Raw genomic sequence first — 18,539 nt, 5'->3', positions numbered from 1 at the left:
CTCTCTCCTTCCCGGCTACAACAGTGACGTGGTGGAGCAGCGGTGACGACATACAGTGACGTAAGGTGACGCAAGGGCAGGGCCGGCTATCAGCCACGCCCCCGGGGGGGGTCTCAACTCATCCCGGTGCCATAGGGGTACAAGCGCCGGGCAGCGGGGGCCAGCGCAGCTCCACAGCCAGCTCTGGGGACGCCCAGCTCGGCGCCGCCGCTCCGGAGCCATAATCGACGCTCGGCTGCGCCGGGTCTCTAGCGGTTGCTAAGTGACGCCAGCGCGCAGCTGGCGCGGGCGCGGCCACGGAGCTGTGCGTGGGAGCGGGCGCGCGCCGCGGCGGCGGCGGCGGCAGCGACGACGACGACGACGACGACGACGAACGCAGCGGCGGCAGCTGTAGCGGCGGCGGCGACCGGGGAGCCAAGTGGTCGGAAGAGGCGGCGGCCGTGGTGGTTGCGTCTCTGGGAAACGCTGTCGGGGTGAGAGTCCTGGGGGGGGAAGGGGTCCTTACGAGGGGGGGAAGGCCCCGGCCGCACCTGCTGCGCGGGCCCGGTTCTCGTGGACGCGCGCCCCAGCCTGCCCCGCGCTCAGCCTCACACCCCCTCAGCCGACTCCCTCCGTGGGCGGGGGCGGAGAAGGGGCGGAAGTTCCAAACGGGGACCCGCAAGGGTCAGTTTCCTCTTGTGGCGCCGGTGGCTTCTCGAGGCAGGGGAAGCTCATGTTTTTCTGGGATGAGCGCTGGGACAGTGGGCCTGGGTGGGAAGGGGGAAGGTTCCAGGCGACCCTCGAGCGGAGAAGTTAGAGCTGAAAGGGCCAGGGAGGTTCTGGGATCCCTCCTGACGGCTGCTTCCCCGGGCCGGAAAGGAGGTGACCACAGGGGCCAGGCTGGGGGGATGGGGGGAGGAGGACGTTGGCGTGAGCGCCTGGCCCTTCCCGGAGCCTTCTTTCCTGTGGCTCCCCCATCTCTCCACTGTGCTCTCCGTTGGAGAAGAGCTCTAATAAAATCACAGCCTGGTGTGTCATGTCCTCAGGCACACCCACGTCTTGCAGAAGGAGATGGTGGAGGTTTGGGCAGCCAACCTGTTGACTTAAGGTCTCCAACTTTGCATCGTGTCTGCAATAAAGCGCCTGTGCTGTATCTTAGTTTTGTTCCTGCCATCCCCTTAGTCTTCGGCCTTTGTATTTGCAAGCCTGATGACTTCTTCAAGTGTTTGTTTCCATTAGACACTCACTTTTCCTGTTGATTCTACTACAGTGCTGTCATATTGTTGACTTCCAGGTCATGAGAAGTAGGGGAGGCTTCTTTTGCCCCTAGCGTTCTTTTCTAAAAAGAACTAGCACGTAGTGTTTATTTACTGGACCTGAAAGGAAAGAATTAGGTTTCTTACTTTTTGTGAGATGGGGGAGACTAGTTTTTGGACAAGTTTGTATCTAAAGGTGCAACACGTTATCAGACCAATGTCCTTATTCTGACATTCTGTCAAATTGTTTTTGATGTAATAGAGTGAGGAGACTGACATCTGTTCTAGTTATATAATAACTAACGTTTATATAGGGCTTACTGTGTACCAGGCACTGTGTTAAGTGCTTTACAGTTCTTATCTCTAAACAAAGGAGTGCTGAAGTAGTAATAATATCGAACATGCAGCTAACATTTATATAGCTACTGAACCTTATGTACTGAGACTTGAAACCCCCTTTCTAAGTGAGTTTAGGTTTGCAAAGCACTTTACCTGTGTTACCTCATTTAATTTTAATAGCAATCCTGTGAAGTGTTAATCTGTTATCTCAATTTTACAGGTGAGGAAACTGAGGCTGAGATAGGTTAAATAATAGCTGCTAAGAGTCTGAGGCAGGATACAAACTCAGGTCTTGGAGATTCCAAGGCCAGTACTCTCTGTCTAGGCTACCTAACAATCTAGTAATTAGAGCTAGGGGAAAAGGCAGGCATTTGTGGTCTCCTTTTGATCAAGAAAAGATCAAATAAAAAGAGAGATGACCAAACTAAAAAAAGTCTTCAGTTAGAGTCTGAAAGTTCATTAACTATGGTTAACTATTACTATGGTTCTTTGTAGAGCAAAAATGAAAGTGCCGTATCTAAGAATCCTTGAAGTCTCAAGACTTTGCCAAGTCTTCCACAGTCTTAAAAGTCATCACCAGACCTTATCAGACCCTTAATATCATCCTATATCCATTCCCATCCAAAATTCTCACTTTCTCTATCAAAGTCCTTGAAAAAAAAACTGCTTGTATCTTTGCCTCCACTTCTTTTCTGGCTGCTCCTCAGTATCCTTTGCTGAATTGTCATCCATATCGTACACTCTTATATGTGAGTGCTGCACAAGGCTCTGTTGTAGGTTTTTCTCTCTACATTCCTTTGGTGACTGAATAAGCTTCCTTCGGTTTGACTACTATTTGGATGCAGATGACTCTCAAATCTCTATATCCTCCCACAATCTCTTCTGAATTTCAGTCCTGAATCGCCAGTTTTCTGTTGGACATTTCAAACTGAATATCCTGGAGACATTGAAAACTCAACAACTTTCCATCCAGACCCACCCCTCCTCCATACTTCCCTACTTCTGGCAAAATCATTATTCTTCTGGTCTCCCAGAAAGTAAGGAATCTTCGAACCTGGTCTCCCCAGTTTGTAGCTTTGATAAGATTTTTGATTCCTTCCTTTCCCTCTTCTCCATATCATTTCAGTTAACGGATTTGTTTTTTCTATCTCAGATCATCTCTTACCTTTGTCTCCTCTGTTCATATACTGCACTCACTGGGGCAGCTAGGTGGGGCAGTGGATAGAGAACTGGCCCTGGAGTCAGGAAGACCTGAGTTCAAATCCGGCCTCAGACACATAATAACACTTACTAGCTGTGTGACTGTGGGCAAGTCACTTAACCCCATTGCCTAGCCAAAAAAAACAAAAACAAAAAACAAACAAGAAAAAAGACATATACTCCACTCACAACCCATGTCCAGGCCCTCATACCTCTTACCTAGACTGTTGCAACAGCTTTTTAGTCTCCCTTCCTTAAGTCTTTCACCATCTCATCTTCACTATATTTGCCAAAGTTATTTTCCTTAGGCACAGATCTGACCATAGCACACTCCCCTACTCAATCAACTCCAGTGGCTTTGTTAAGAGAAATCTTGGTTTGGGCCTCACCCTGGTCAATAAGGCAAGCTCAGGAAAATAAAATTAAAAGTAGTTTATTAGCACACCAAAGCAGCAAGCACTTGGCTGTGGCCAGTGTGGATTTCAAATTTTTTGGAGCTTTTATACATAGGAATAAACAACTTTCATATAAGGGCAAAAGTAAGTTTATTGATACACATATCATGAGGATATGGATTATGTACTTCCTCAACTCCTACCTATTGTCTAAGTGTGCATATATATGCAGGGGTTGTTTCTGGGCCACCATCTCCTTCAGGCTGGCTGTGCATGTACCCAAAGTCTAAGCAAGGTTTAAACATGGTGGTCACTTAGACTGATTCTGCACAGGTGGCTGACTTTGCACAGTACCCTCTTTGGTGCTAACTGTACTCATGGCACAGCATCACAGTCAGATCTATATCACTCTTTATGTCCTCAGCTACATCACCTTAATCTCTGCTGCTTGTCATTTGCGAGTTGGCTCGGAAATCAGTTCTTTGCACCAAAGGAAGCATTGTAAACACAAGCAACACATAATCTCTATAAGGAAATACAAGAGAAACCCCACAGATAGATACTTCGGCATAAGGTAGTGGGGAACCAAGAGGTTAGCCATTCCCATGAGGACTAAGGTTCCTTCCCATCCTCTTGGAACTTGTTTCAGGCTTTCTGAACCGAGACTGTATGGGTATAAATGTCATTGAAGTTGTCAGGAACTTAGATGCAACATTCCTGATCTATGAGAGTGCATACCCCTCCCCTCTTTGCTAGGAGAAAATCTAGAGCTAGCCTGTTTTGTAAGGCCACAGATTAAGCTTCTCCCCTGTGCCTATGGATTTATTAACAAATACTTGCAAAAATTTGTTCATTTTATTCAGTAGTGCTATTCTGCATCCAGACCCTTACGTGGGCAATATCCTGGGAAACGAGGCTCTCCTACTAAAGATGAAAGTGTAACAGAAACTTGGATAGCAACACACTTGCTTCACAGAGGTGTGTTAGGAGGCCGAGTAGGTGTGGGCTGGATGCCAAAGAGCACCCTCTACAACCTGCTTCTTCCCTATAATTTGAAGGGAGCTGGTAATACACTTTTTTGTTAGATAGGAAATAAAACTCCTGTTGTGAGGCTATCCTAAAAAATCTACTGGTGTGTACCTGGCTGCTAGCTTAAGAAAAATTCTCAGAAGGCCCTTCCTGTCCTGAATAATCACATTTCATTTCAGGGATGTATAGTTGTATTCCATTTGCCATCCCATTTCCTGACCTTGTGTCCTGTTTTGCTCATGACACAGAACCAGTGGCTGACTGTATTTCAAGCTCAAGGGAGCAAAAATTGCAAAAGATTAGTGATCTTTTCTCAATTAAAAGTGAATGAGCAGGAGGACTTATTTTTCCAGCCCATGGCTGTAGAATTTGGTGTTGTATTTAAGTTTGTCTTATTGATTGCAAAAAAATAATCACATAAGCCTTGGATGTTTGACATCATGCCTACCAGGGGTATACTTTCTGCTAAGGACTAAGGGGCATGTGTTCATATCTAGCAGTTGGTTCAGTTAAAAGCATGGTGCATCAGATGCACATAAGTGTTGGGCTTTTCTGTTTCTCCTCCCAGGGTTTCAAAGCAGGGCATAAAGTGCCAAAAAGAAATGCATGATAGATTAGTAGGTGAGGGATTAGGTCATAATTATTAGGGCCAAACAAACAAGTGGCCAAACAAAGACCATTGATTGGTGTTGGGAGTCCTTTCTCAACTTAAGTAGGTCCAGGGACTGATCAGGGCTTGCTTCCTCAGCTGGACTGAGGTCAGTCACTGTAGGCTTCATGTGAAAGTGGTGTTTCCAGGGCATCTCTTTGGCAACCGTGATAGAAGTAGGACTGGTCAGCAGGACCTAGAAAGGTCCATTCCAGGAGGGATGGAGACTGGATGTCTTCCTGCAGTTGTGCATCCACATGTAGTTTCCTGACTCAAATGAATGTACTGTGTCTTCCAGAGGCAGAGTTTGCATCAGCCCTGCCTCCTTCCAATCCTGTGAGAGAACTAGACATGGAGATGATATATCTTATCAGACTTTCATCTGTGGCTAGGGTCAGGCTCTCAGGATCCAGCCCCAGTGGCCTACTGAACAGAATTTCAAAACATGATAATCCACAATCCTGCCTACTAAGATTTCTAAGTGGGAACAACACAAGGGGAAGTACCAGGGTCTATTTTAACAATGTTTCCTGGCATAGTTTTCCCAGAAGGGTCTTAATTTCTCTATGTAGCCACTCAACTTCCTCTGATGATTGTGGGTGATAAGGGAGTGATAAGGCTTAGGATTATCCCAAAACACTTGGAGAGCTTAGTTAATTCTACAGTAAAGTGTGGCCTTTGGTCTCAGTCATTAGTACATGACAGGCCAAATCTTAATATTATGTCCTCGATCAGACACCTTGTTACTATGTTTGCTGTGATTTGTATCTCTGCAAAGGCATCTACCCAAATTGGCTCTGTTGGTCTCTGCGCACCAAAACTATCTGTAGCCCTTAGACTTTGACAGTTCAATAAAGTTAGTCTCCAGGTGTTCAAATGGTAGGGTCATCCATGTCCTTCCCAAATTATGTGACAGTTTACTTCTGTGAGGAGTTGAACTGTTGACAAAAAAGGCAGCTAGAGACCATGTGATGGGCCTGTGCATAAACACTGGGGGCAAATGGTGAACAGTAAATTTGCAGTACGAGGACCTCATTTCACATATGTCCCAGGGTATGGAGTTGTTTGGCAAAGGAGGCACGGTAATCTTTTAGGTGCAATGGGGCACCTATCTGGCATGACCTACAGGCCATCTCAGAGAATGGCTTTGTGTCTGGTCACCCAGACTTCAGTTTCAGTTTCTCTAAGGAAGAATAGTCAGTGGGTGGGCTATCAGAAAGTATAAGCAGTGCTTTGGGGGCTCTTAAGGATCCAGGCAATACATGGAAATGACCTTGGAAAGCAATACAGTTTGAAAAAGTTGGTCAATATTGGCTGATCATTTGTGGTGATGAAGCCACATTGCTTCCACAAGGGACCAGTGGTGTGACAGACCCCAAAGCCTTATTTGGAATCATTGTAAATGTTCACTTGGAGTACCTTGGCCAGCTGGCATGCTCTGGTCAGCACCACCAAAATTTGGCTTTCTGTGCCGCAAATCCATCAGAGTGTAGCCTCCCACTCAACAGCTCCAGGAGGCACAACCACTCCCCCAGATACTTGTACTTCATTTTCATACAAGGAGGAACCATCTGTGAACATTGTGAGATTGGGCTCCCCCAAGTGACAGCCTTTAAGGTCAGGCTGTGGGGCTGTGGGCTCTTCTGTGGCCTTGGTTACCTCAAAGTAACTGCAGCACCTCATCATCTTTCAGGGGATATGAGAGGAGAGTCGATGGATTTAAGATACTACAGTGCTGAATGGAGAGATTAGAGTCGGACAAAAGGCTTACCCAATAAACAGCCACTCACTGGTGGGATAAGGCTTGCATCTTAGACAGGGTAAAATGGCAGCAACACTATGAGGCACATAGAGAGTCAATGAGTAGCCAAGGAGAAAGAGTTAGGTCCTCTTCACAAGCTCAGCAGCGGCCATGAGGGCCCAAAGGCATCGGATAGCACCTTGTGCCACTTCATCAAGTTGGTATAAATAGTAACCAATAGGCCTATGATGGGGCCCCAATTTTTGGGTGAGAACTCCTGATGCAACCCTCTCTCCATTTGTGTACAAAAAGAAAAAAAAGGCTTGTCATAAGCAGGCAGTCCTAAAGTTGATGGGGATGCCATCGCCCACTTCACTCACCTGTTTTCTTCAAGGTCTCTGAGGACTCAGGACCTCTTTAGTTGTATAAGCAACTAGTTCCTTGTTTAGTTCCCCCAGTTCTGGAATCTCAAGGTGGCAATATCCCACAATCTCCAGCAGGGCATGTACATGGTATTTTGATTTTGGTATTGGCATTTGAAGGATACCCTGGATGCTATCATTTGTCAAGGCCCTAATGTTGGGGCTTAGCTCATACCCCAAGTACTGCACTGTGGGAAGGGCAAACTGTAACTTTATTTTATTTATTTATTTTTTGCTTTCTGGTGAGGCAGTCAGGGTTAAGTGACTTGTCCAGGGTCACACAGCTAATAAGTGTCAAGTGTCTGAGGCCAGATTTGAACTCAGTCCTCCTGAGTCCAAGGCTGGAGCTGTATCCACTGCACCACCTAGCTGCCCCAAAACTGTAACTTTAAAGGGGAGACTTGGTAGTTCTTTTAATGAACTGTGTAGGGTATTTCCCCCATAGGTTCCCTTGGAAAGGGGTGGTGAGCAGTAAGTCATCAACATATTGAATTAAGCAAGATCCCCAGGGCAGGTAGACATCTTGTAGGTCTTTGACAAATGCTTGTGTGAATAGAGTAGGAGATTCACAATAGCCCTGGGGCAGCCTGGTCCACGTTTATTGCTGCCCCTTCCAAACAAAGACAAGTAGATTCTATGAGTCTGGACCTACCAGAACAGTAAAAAACCATACGTAGCACACAAGTCAATAACAGTATGCTTTCTATTGCGAGGAATATTGGTGATAATAGAAATAGGATTTGGGACCATTCCGGCCCCCGGGTTGCCAAATTATTGATAGCCCTCAGGTCCTGGTCAAATCAGTATATAGGTAGGCCATCATCATCCACCTTGTATTTCCTCACTGTCAATACAAGGGTTTTGAAAAATGACTAACATGGCTCTGTTACTCCCAGCTGGATGTAAGCAATGATGAATTTTGGAATAGATTTAACAATCTCTAAATTGATATTATATTGTTTGTACAAGGTTCATCCTTAGTTTGGGTCCACATGGGTTCCGTTGACTTCATGAACCCCACAAAATGGCAGGTAAGTTTCATAAAAGACAAATTGGACATTAGGGGTTCTAATCCAATAAGCCAAATAACTTCCTTTGTATTCTAATCTAAGCCCTCTCAGATCATAGTAAATAATGGCCTCAAGTTTACATAATATTCCTCACAATGAGACAGGGCAGTTAGGCATTAATAAAAAGGAGTAGAAACATGTTAAAGGTCCAGTATCTACTTTAAGTAGGGTGGTTAAGGTGAACATCTCACTTTCTCCTGAGACTGCTATTACCCTTTCAGTTTTTAACACCTGGAGACCTGGGGGAAGATGGGGCACTTAAGTACCAATAAAGTCACCTCTGTGTCCACCAAACAGTTTCCCCTTAACAGTAATCTCAAGTAAGGGCTCCTTAACTACACCCAAATCCTCTTCAGCATTCTCAAGAAACATCCCCAGTTTGCAGGTACCCTCCCTCCTCCCATCATTGTAAATATTCATCCCTGTTATCCAGAAAAAAGTACAGGCTGTTGTCTGTGGTGATCGGGAGATGGGGAAGGCAATGGTGGGGGCGGTGTTTCATGTGGCAGCTGGTTTCTTATGGGGGCCCCTTTTGGAAAACTTGGAACATGTTGCCCTCTGCTGCAGGCCTCCTGCCATTCATGTTTTCTGCAATTCCACTTAAAGTGCCCCTCCTTTTTATAGTAAAAGCACACTGCCTCTCTCCCCCCTTGTTTGGTAAATCTCCCATTCCAGTATTTTGTCCCTTCTCTTCTTCCCTCTTGCATTGCCCCCTTCATGGCAGCAGCCAAAATCTTCACTTCCTTAACCTTTTCTTCTCTTTGCTAAGTTCCTTCTCCTTCTGCCCATCACGTACAGTGTAATTCCTGAGTTTACTATTAGTTTTCCCACTCCAACTAGGGCAGAATTTATGAAATTAATTGTAAATGTGTGTTGTCAGTTGATTAACATAGGCAGAAGCAAATGCTTTTAGATCATTCTCATTTTCTGGCTCTGAAAAAATTTTTGGGTGACAGCACACAAAGCATTGGGATATTCACCTGAATTTTAAGTAATGTCATGAAATCTCTCCCAATCTATTGGTTATTGTGTCACCTGCACTAAAGCATCATAGAGGGTTGTTTTCGCATCATTGAATGTTCCCCAGTTCCCCTCATTATAACTCCAATCAGAAGTTATGTTCATCGCCTAACTTTGCAGCATAGTACAGGATTTTTGCTGTCTTTGTGAGGACATCTAATAACTTATCAATATCCTCTCAAGTGGGATTATGGTTCCTTATAATGGTCTTAATTTTTTTAATCATGGTAACTGAGTCCATCCAAAAGAGTAGAGTGGATTGCTGCCATAATACGTCTCCTAGAGAAAAAGGGACATGTACTCTCCTCTGATCATTTCCTACAAAAGTGGTTTTTGAGGGTGCTTTGTTTTTGAGGAATCCAGATTATATGATGGAAGTCTGTTGGAGCAGACTGGTGCCTCTCATGGACATGGTCATGAGGGACAGTCTTGTTATGAAAGTTTTACCTAACATTGCCAATAAATATCCATTTGCTTGGGGGCTCTAGATCTTTAAGTCTGATTTTTAGCAAGTACAGCTGTCCTGATTCTGTAATGATACTGGTATCCCTTGACTATTCTGTCCCTTAGCAACCTAATGTAAGGTCAAGACCAAGTAGTTACACATTACTTCCCTTTTCTTTGCCATGGCTCCTATATTTTTGTGCACAAATGAGAAAGAATCAGTTTTGGGCTCAGGACCTATTTCTCCTTATCCTTCCTGAGTTTGGGGAGTTTAATTCTCCGACTACTTCAAAACTAAATGACTGTTGAGAGTCAACTTTGACTCAAGATTGAATGAAAGTCCCTATGCCAGGCTGTGGAACTGGATAGATGCTCAACCAGTATAGTGATGTGTGTCCCCTTGTGGTCGCCAGAATTGTTGAAAGACATCTTAGTTCCTTCCAGCCTTGGCCTGGTTAATAAGGCAAACTGAGGAAAGGACAGATAAAGGTAATTTATTAGCATACCAAGGCAGCAAGCAATTGGGTGTGACTGGTGAGGATTTCAAACTGTGCTTGGCTTTTATAAACAGAATTAAATAACTTCATGTAAGGGCAAAAATATGTTGATTGATACATACATATCATGAGGAGATGGATTATGTACCACCTCAGCTCCTCCCCTGTGTCTAAGTATTTCTGGATTACCATTTCCTGTAGGCATGTCTACTCAGGTACCCAAAGTCTAAGCAAGGTTTAAACATGAGGTCACTCAGACTGACTGCAAAAGTGACTGACTTTGCATAGCTCCCTACTGCCTCCTGGATAAAATAAAAATTCTTAAGCTTTAACTTCACAACTTGTTCTCAGCTTAACTTTCCAGCCTCATTGGGCATTTGATATTGAAGGCCTTTAATAAGTGCTTGCCAACTGATAGGAGACCATTAACTATTATAGTTTCTTATATCCACTTGTATCTTCCAGTCCTCAAAACTTTTTAGCATCATAACTTTTTTTTGCTGATTGCTTATGCTACTTCTCCTATTAATATAATGAATCAAGGCAGTCATTTAACCAAGTCTCTTAGGATCATGATGTATTGTTATATTATTGCTACAAACCTCAGTATCAAATAATGTTATGGGAAGGGAACCTTTTCAGGAAGCATTTATTTATGGTATTTGCTATACGTCAGGCATTGGCAATACTGAGTCACATTTTTTTTGGCATTAGATATTCAGAAAATACTTGGGAGAAGGAAGTGATGATGGATATTGGGGCATGGGGTCCATATTTGTAATGCCTTCTTTTATTGTGTGTGATGTCCTTTTGAGTAGCATATAAATTTAAAAGTAGGATCTGCAAATACCAGCATATTACACAGAGTAACTATGGTCGTGTGGCATCAAATGTCTGTTGGTTATTGGGTCGAATTCATAGCAACCAGCATCTTTAAATACCTAATTCTTGGCAATTTCTTTGTAATTCTGTATCAGCTACCTGCTATGCTTCCCCCCTCCCCCATTTGAAGAATACAAAGCATTTCATACTCCCAGTAGTAGAGTCATTTTTTTCTGATTTTTAGTAGTTGTCTTCACATCTCTTCAGGTTTGGATGTTGTGTGAAATCACATAATTTTTTTTCATATTTTGTATTAAGCAACTCCTGATTTTAGTTTTTTTTCCCTTTTCATATTTAAGATATCATGTTTTCTTCACACAAGATATCAAAGCATTTCTTCCTGTTTGTTCCTGGGTGCAAGCACAGGTCCACCAGAGACTGAATAGTATATGTATTGCCACTGATAGGTAGAAAATTTATAACATTTGTTTTGTGGTATTCAGATGAAGGAACAACAGAAAAAAGGAAAGAGGTGAACTTATTACTATTTCTACAATCTCTAATCCAGGCCTTATCATTTAAATATGTTATTATCACTTCAAACTGCTCCCTCAATATAAGTAATTGTCTATAAGTTGATATATTACACCTTATTACTATTTGCCTCATATAGCTATGTTTTGTATAATATCCTGACCATCATTTTTATAAAAAGACATTTTTGCCACATCTGAGTAGTCCATGAGCACTTAATAAATGCTTATTTACATACCTTCCCCTTCTATTCCCATTCACCAAGTGTTTTTGAGTCTGCTTCCACAGTATCTTTCAGATCTGAACTAATTCAAGTCCTCCTCACTGCTCACCTGGACTATTGCAGTATTCTCCTAATTGGTCCCCCTGCTTCTGATCTAACCCCTCTCCAGTTCAGTTTCTAGGATGCACCTTCCTAAGATACAGATCTGACCACACTACTCATCCTGTTAATGAATCTTCAGTGACTGTTTCTAGTAAAGAATGTTGACTCCACTGCCTGGCATTAAAGCCCTTCACAATTTGGCTTCAGCCTCCTTCTCTAGATTTATTTCATATTGTTCCCCTTTGTGCGTGCACTCAGTGTTTCAGCCACACAGGCTTATTTTCTGGTCTCTCAACTCAGCATTCAGTTTCTTGTTTCTGTGTGTTTCTTATGCCCAGAATAAACGGCCTAGTCATTTTCACCTCTTAAAATTAGTAGCTTAGGTAGTGGATAGAGTGCAGAATTTGGAGTCAAGGAGACCTGGGTTCCAATCCTGCTTCTGACATGGTGTGATCAAGAGTAGGCCACTTCTTGAACCTGAGTTTATTTGAAAAGTAGATAATAATATCTGTAGTTACCTGCCTCATCGGTTTGCTCTGGCTCAAATGAGGTAATGCCTGTAAAGTACTTTGTAAGTTCTAGGCCACTTTTTAAATGTCAGTTACTATTCTTTCAAGTCTTAGGTCATCTCTGAAGCCTGTACTTGTCATTTCCCTAATTGTGCTCAGTCCTTTGGTTTTGTGTCTTTCTAACAGGATATCAGCTTCTTGAAAGCAGGGGTCTGTTTTTTGTCAAGTGCATTGCTTGGTACTTTTTGTTTTTGATTGAGACCTATGATTTCATTAAGTTGGGAAATTCCAGTGTAGATCTACAACTTTTCTGTAACCTATGGTTTTAGAGTGTTGCTTGGGACCACTAAGCAGTTAAGTGACCAGCTTATGCTGACACAAGTATGTGTCAGAGGCAAGAGTTCTTTCAGGCTCCATCTACTGTGCTAAGTTATACACAGTAGGCACTTAATAAATGTTTCCAAGACTGAGTTGTAATCATGACATCAGTACAACATAAGTATACCTAACCATAATATGTTGTAAAATCCCACTGCAATGTTATCAAATGATCACCAGAGCTAAGATGCTGGCTAGCTGGGTAGCACAGTGCTTAGAGCACCAGGCCTGGAGCCAGGATCAACTGAGTTAAAATCTGGCCTCAGAAACTAACTGTGTGACCCTGGGCAATTCACTTAACCGCTATTTGCCTCAATTTCCTGATCTGTAAGATGGGAATCATAATAGCATCTACTTTCCAGGGTTGTTGTGAGGATCAAATGAGATAACGTTTGTAAAGTGCTTAACACAGTGCCTGTCACACAGTAAGCACTATATAAATATTTATTATTATTATCTCTTGGATGCCAATAGTGTTAACTCTCCTAAGGGTCAGTTTTCTTACTGTTGCCATGTTGTATATTGAGTATGATAAACATTGTTCCTGTGAAACTAACTGCCCTGTTTATTTTACTCAAAGGTATGTTTTTGCAGAACTAATTAATGAGATTGGGGGAGAGATAATCTTTCTCCATGATATAAAATTTTGTCACTTGATAAGTTCAGTGATTTTGCTCTTAATATATAAACTTTCTATAACACTAAAACATACACTTACACGTGTGTCACACACATGGGCCGCAGAGGAGGGAGGTAGTGTATATAGCAATGGTTGGTTATTGCTGCAGTAGCAATGAAAGGACATACTGAAGTTGGGAATAGTGACTGGAAGTTTGACAAAGAGAATGTGGCAGCAGTCCAGGTGAGATGATTAGTGCTTTGTTTTTGGTTGTCCAGTATACTCTTAATATCTCAAATCTGATATGTGTTTATACACATATGATTTTAAAATGGAAGCAGCGGGTGATTTTTAAAGAAGAGTTTTATTTTTAATCAGATTAGTTAACATCACCAGCTTATCAGACTAGTATTTTCCCCAGACATGAAATGTTTGAAGAAATATTGTGTTAGTGAAACTACTTCATTGTAAGAACTAGACTTTTTAAAATTAGTGGTTAGTTCCTTTCATATTTAGTGAAACAAAATTTATTTTAGAATTTGTTTATAATCTGTGATAATGAATGTTAATATACTCTGTTACTGTCTTTGGTATAAAAAAACCCAAAAATCAATTGAGACAATTTTCAGAAAAAAATGCAAGACATAAATTTTTATATACTTATATCTAGGAAGTTAAAGAATCTTGGAAACTCATTTCTTGGAATTTTTGTACTGTTACACAGAAAGTTGTTAGTTTGTGTGTTAAATTAATTATTCCTTGAGAAAACATGGTTTCCAGAGCCTGTTTCTGGCTCTCAGAATAATTTGTATTAAAGGTAAAGAATATTAAGAACTGGAATAGACTTCAAAGATAATCTAGTTGAACTTAAACTTCATTTTTCAGGTGGAAACTGAGCCTTAGAGAGTAATGATTTTTCCAGGGTCATAGAGCTTAGTAGCTGGGAGAGCCTGTGTTAGAATCCAGATTTCTGGGGCAGCTAGGTGGTGCAGTGGATAGAGCACCAGCCCTGAAGTCAGGAGGACCTGAGTTCAAATCCGGCCTCAGACCAAACACTTGACACGTACTAGCTGTGTGACCTTGGGCAAGTCACTTAGCCCTGATTGCCTCACCAACAAAAAAAAAAAAGAATCCAGATCCTCTTCATGTTCTTTCCACTATTCCACATTGCCTCTTGTTTATGTCTGCATCTTAAATGGACTCCAGCCTGTTTCTACTTTTAATTGCATTTAAAAATAATTTTGATCTCTCCTTTCATTTTTAAAATCAAATTTTATTTTTTCAATGAATAAAAAAATCTGTCTTCTCTCTTCAGTTTTTTTTGAAAGAAAACCACAACAAACCATATTTAACAAATACACACAGATTTAAGCAAAACAAATTCATGCGTTTTATATGTCCAGAAAGTATATGGTCTCATCCTGCACTTCGAGTCTATTACGTCTTCTTAGGAATTGGCTAAGTATTTTTTCTCAGTATGATGGAATCATGGTTGGTCACTACATTGATCAGAGTTCTTAAGTCTTTCAAAGTTGTTTCTAATTTATTTATTGCTTTCTGTTCCCATTCAGTAATCACTAGAGACCTATCAAACTCAAATTTTAAAAATTCTTTTCTGGTTCTTAACTTCTTTCTTGTTTATTTTTTGGTTAGTTTTGTTTACTTTTGAAACGGGTACATTTAAGGTTCCCCACTATTATAATTTTATTATCTATTTCATCTCTGTAAATAATTTAACTTTTCTCTTATGTATTTAGATGCTGTGCCATTTGGTACATTATGTGTTAAATATTGTTTTTAATTAGTTTTCTCTGATAACCTTTCAGTATGATGTGGATTCTCTCTTTTAATCAATTCCATTTTTTTGATTGTGCCTTGTTTGAGATGATTGCAAACCCTGTCTTTTTTTTTTTCAGTTGAAGCACAATAGATTGTGTTCCAACTCATATGTTAAGTTTGTGTGAATCTTTATATTTTAAATGTGTTTCTTGTAAATATATCGTTGGATTCTGCTTTCCAACCTATTTTATTTTCCACCATTTTATGAGTGGTTTTATACTACTCACATTCATACTTATCATTAATTGTGTATTGGCCTCTGTCCTATTTCTATTATACTCTTTCCTCTCTTTGCTCCCCTCCTTCTCTGCTAAGAGGGATAGACTTACTAGTCAAGGGGTATAATACGTTCAGTGCTGGAGCTGTAATCTTTCTATAATCTGCTTCTGGTCTCTCGCCCCTCATCCTCATTCTGTTGCCCAGAGCCCAATCACAGGCTTTTATCTTTTTTTTCTTTTCTTTGAAATGTTTATTCACAGTCCACCATCAGAGTTTAGAATTTGTTTTGCTTATGACTAACCCTGAATCTACCCTCCCTCTTGTTCTCTTCTTGTCCCATTCCCTCCTGTTACCCAGTTGAATAAAATGTAGTTCTACATAGCACTGTGTGTGTGTGTGCGCCTATTTTCTACATCCCTTTGACCAGTTTAGATAACACTGAAGTTGAGGTGTAGCCTGCTTTCCCTATTCCTGTGTAGTCTTTTATAGGGTACCTTGATTATGTGAGATGATTTCCCTCACTTGTCCTCCCCCCCTTTCTCCTAGTATATATTATTTTTTGCTCTCTCTAAAAAAACAAAAAACTTCAAGACAGTCATTCCCAGACCTGCTCTCTGGCTTTTTTAATTCTCTCTATGATGTCTGGTTGGAGAAGGAAATGGCAAACCACTTCAGTATCTTTGCCAGGAAAACCTCAAATGGGATCATGAAGGGTAGGACATGATTGAAGCAACTGAACAACAATGACGTGTAATGATGTTACAGTTCTGAAGGGACACTTGTATCATCTTCCTCTGTTAAAATCTAAACCCTTTATCTATGTTTAATTCTTTCTAATTGCTTGTTTCTATTTGCCTTTCAATGTTTCTCTTGACTTTACTTCTATATTCTAAGCTTTCTGCTTCGGTAGCTGCTAAATCTTGGATATCTTGACTTGATCAAGTACCTCTTGGTACTTGAATTCTTTCTTGTTGGCTGTATGCAGTATGTTTTCTTTAAACTGGAAGCTCTGGATTTTGGCTATAATGTTTCTGAGAGTTTTTATTTCTGAGATTCTTTCAGGTAACTGGTAGAATCTTTCAATTTCTGCACATCTGGGCAGTTTTTGGTTTTGATTCCTTGAAATATTATGTTGGCTTTTTTTTCTTTTTCTTTTTTTTGGTAGTGATTTTCTGGTAGTCCAGTGATTCTTAAATTATTTCTCCTTGATCCTTTTTTTTATTATTAAAAGCTAATTTGTTTTTGCTCTGAGATGCTTTGCGTTTTTTTTTCAGTCTCTGGACTTTGTTTTAATATTGTTTTGTTTTCTTATGGAGTCATTATCTTCTGTTTGGTCCATTCTGATTTTCAGAGTTTTTTCTTGGGTTAGATTTTGTACCTCTTGTGTCAGCTGTTCTTTTATCTTCCAGGTCTTTACTTCATAACTCTCATTTCTTTTCTAATACTTTCCTCTAATGCTCTCGTTTATTTTAAAAATCTTAAAAAAATAACTCTTGCTTCATTCTTTCCAAGAATTCTTGTTGAACTTTATGTCCAAGTTTTAATTTTCTTTGAGGCTTTTTTTTATAGATGTTCGGAATAATTCTTTTCTGTCTCTGTGTCTTGAGCGTCTTTGTTACCATAATAGATATTTAATGGTGGAAGGAAAGTTTTGGTTTTTTTTTTTTTAGTCTGTTTACTTAATCTTCCATTTTTACTTCTTGAATTTGGATTTTGAGTTACACCCAGACTCTACTATTTCTAGAGGGAATGAATGCCTAGCCTTTGCTTGGCCCTATTTTGTATTGTATTCGGTCTTGCTGCTGCTTTCTCTGAATATTGAATGCTGTCTTCTTTAAGGATCTCAGGCTTGGTTACCTGAAAGCTTTACTGTGCCCAGAATAGTCTCATCTAGGGTGAAAGATATGACCAAGTGAGAGCTTTTTAATCACTGAGAAATGAACTAGGGAGATTATTAACATTCCTAACGGTTTGGCCTCAGAGTGAATTCCTCGCTGTACTTTAGTCATCTCAGTGGGGACAAGTTGGGAAGCTGGTGGAATGGTGTTGCTCTCCTTTCCCCCTAGAGCAGAAGACTAGGCAGGATATGTGAGGGAATGCTGTTTCTTCCCTCCCTCAGAGAGACTAGTGTTCAATGGAATGTTTTTTTTTTCTCCTCTTCCGGTATAAGGCGAGGAGATTAGACAGGAGACCTGGATCGTTGAATGGAATTTTGTAATTGTCTCTAACCCTTGTTTGGTTAATAATACATTTCCTACTCATACTTATAAAAGATATATGATTCCTTAATGTAATTTTTAATAGTACGATCTTTAATATTAAGATCACATATTCATTTAGAATGTGTTGTGGAATATGGTTTAAGATATTGCTCCAATTTCTACCACATAGCTTTCCAGTTTTCTCAGCAGTTTGTGTGAGATAGGGAGTCCTTTACCAAGTAATTTATGTTTTCCAGTTTATTGAACACTAGGTTATTGAGTTCCATTCTTTTTGATTCTTCTGGTTTAACCCTTTTCATTGATCTGCTTAATTATTATTTTTTAATCACTATTGGATGATTTTGATGGCTGCTGCTTTATAATATTGTTTGAGGTCCAGTAGTGCTCTTTCCCCTTCATCCTTAATTGCTTTCATTATTTCCCTTGATATTCTAGATATTTTGTTTTTCAAAATGAATTTTGTTATTATTGTATCAGATTCTGTAAAGTATCCCCTTTGTAATTTGGTTGGTATAGCATGACTAATAGTGACTGTATCCAGCAGCAGTCTACTGGCATTTCATTATGGGCAAGCCTACAGGTATGTTGCTCCAACCCGAATTCAGGTCAAGAACTTGGAGATCTTAGAACGAGAAGGTATCAGTTAGATTGCATTGGATCACACCATTTAGGAAGCACTGAAAGTCTGAATACAGATTCCCAGCTTAGTACCTGAGATTCTGGAATAACACAACACTTAATACCATAAGAAAGTAGCATCAAGGCCTTAGAGATCACAAGCTCAGCCCAAACATTCCCTGTAGAAGTATACAGAACCTGGCCCAAACATAAAAGTCCAAAGTCAGTAAGTAAGTTAGAAGAAAGAGCAAAGAAAAAAAATCACCTTCGTAAAGAGCCAATATGGTGATAGACTTCTGGATACAAATCCAGAAGAAGAGAATTACTCTAAAACATGTACAAGACAAACCTCAAAGAGAACAATTTGGGCACAGATTCACCTAGAATTTCTGGCAGAGATGAAGCAAGAGTTT

The 18,539-nt window shown here is 40.8% G+C and overlaps 1 protein-coding gene across 2 annotated transcripts in view; it reads left to right on the top strand.

Moving 5' to 3' along the window:
- Nucleotides 1–377: 377 nt before the first annotated feature.
- Nucleotides 378–18,539, top strand: part of BTBD9 (BTB domain containing 9) — a 501,893-nt gene continuing 483,731 nt past the window's right edge. For both annotated transcript variants that reach the window (XM_027876446.1, XM_027876445.1), the window contains exon 1: nt 378–473. The gene's annotated coding sequence lies outside the window, so the exon portion shown is untranslated. The remainder of the gene's footprint in view (nt 474–18,539) is intronic.

The sequence above is a fragment of the Vombatus ursinus genome, unplaced genomic scaffold (genome assembly GCF_900497805.2).
Source record: "Vombatus ursinus unplaced genomic scaffold, bare-nosed wombat genome assembly UNPS02014811.1, whole genome shotgun sequence".
NCBI lineage: Eukaryota > Metazoa > Chordata > Mammalia > Diprotodontia > Vombatidae > Vombatus > Vombatus ursinus.
This window is presented reverse-complemented; position numbering and strand designations above follow the sequence as displayed.